This window comes from Seriola lalandi, unplaced genomic scaffold (assembly GCF_002814215.2).
Source record: "Seriola lalandi dorsalis isolate HSWRI2012SDOR001 ecotype SW California unplaced genomic scaffold, Sedor1 jcf7180002002179, whole genome shotgun sequence".
Taxonomy (NCBI): domain Eukaryota; kingdom Metazoa; phylum Chordata; class Actinopteri; order Carangiformes; family Carangidae; genus Seriola; species Seriola lalandi.
Window position 1 is genome coordinate 1 of NW_019472835.1, and position 1,533 is coordinate 1,533.

At 37.0% G+C, this 1,533-nt stretch overlaps 1 long non-coding RNA gene across 1 annotated transcript; it reads left to right on the top strand.

Moving 5' to 3' along the window:
• Positions 1 to 1,460, top strand: LOC111665301 (uncharacterized). Its single transcript, XR_002761486.2, has 3 exons — positions 1 to 114; positions 464 to 558; positions 676 to 1,460. It is a non-coding gene; the product is annotated as an uncharacterized LOC111665301 (long non-coding RNA).
• The last annotated feature ends 73 nt before the right edge of the window (positions 1,461 to 1,533 follow it).

Here is a 1,533-nt window from a genome sequence, read left to right on the forward strand (position 1 = left end):
GCTCAGTCTTTCCTCCCTGGAGTCCCTCGCATTGTAGCAGGTTTCCGGGATCATGAAGGAGTGGTTGTTTCTGTGGAGACTTTTCACATATCAAAGATTTCACATCTCATCAAGGTATAGTGTAGTTGTTTGAAAACTAATCTAATCTTATAGAAACTTAATTTGATCTATTTTAGCCATGCTTGTAGCACGACTTTGTGAATGGCAATGTCTTTTATTTTGGTGTGTCATCCCACCACTTTGGTACAGACTGAAATTGGATTGCCATGATTTTTTTTGTGCCCAGAGGATGAATTCTGCTCATTTTTGTGATTCCCTGACCTTTCCTCTAGCACCACCTCAGCAAATGCTACCATGGCAACACTCCAAAATGAGATGTTAGCATTTTGATTTGAGTACCTAACTGTAGCTGTAGACTTGTAGTCTTATATATTAAAATGTCTTCTGTATTTTCTCTGACCAGAATGAATACAACTGCTGGAAGCCAACAGTCTGTATGAACTTCTGCTCTGATTTCTTGTCCTTTGTGAAGCATGTGGCTACTGAAGACAATCCCAGGTGAGAAACAATGACAGAGACAACACCGTGAATGTCTTCAGTTATAGGTCACTTGTTATTTGCAGTGTATTGTTAGCACTTTGTTTTGCTGTTAATAAAACATTGTTTCCATTCCAGTGTGGTGTACCTGTTCTCCTGGGAGCCCCACAGAGATGTGACCTTCTCCATCCACAGGGACTCCCAGTATTCATTCCTGCCACACTGGTTCATCCAGGAGATGACCAGCAGTCGAGACTCAAACCAACAGTCCTGATTTACAATATCTGGTAAACTAGTGCTGTTGATATACTGTATGTGACCTCCAATGGAGGGTTTTTTACCAAAATGCTTTGGCATTTCATTTGAGGACAACTTGTATAACTTGCAAAGTGTCACTGAGCACTACTCCATGATCCTTTGGAGGGATGTTTATTTTATTTTTATTTGTTCATCATTAGAAACTGAGCCATGTTTGTTTTTATGTGGTATCTGTTATTTTTAATAAAATAATTACAGGATAGTGTCAATATTGTTCCTCAAACTTTATTATTAAGTTTTTAAATCCCCAAAACAGTGGTATTTTAATTTAAACATAATTAGAAAAGAATTTATAAAAAAATTGTGATGTAAATAAATGAAGAAGACTTCAAGTAAGCATTGCATCAGCAGTTACAAAATATTTTCATGTAAACTGTTAAAAGAAAACATTGCAGTGACATGAAGTCCATTTTGAGATAGAAAACAAGATGCCACCGGAAAAACGCATTGAAAACAATTACGAGGAAGTTATTAATATCCATCCATGGTGTAATCTAGTAACAGTTGTTTAAATGTGTCATTGGCGTTGCTGTTTTTTTTTTACTCACAGTGACACTTTCACCAGATTTGGACTTGTTCACGGTTAAATAAAGCTTGTTTCATCATCTTGCCTCAACTTATTGATTGTTTGGAGCTTTCTGCTTTTCCGCACCTGCTATCCTCAGATTAAGCCATTTT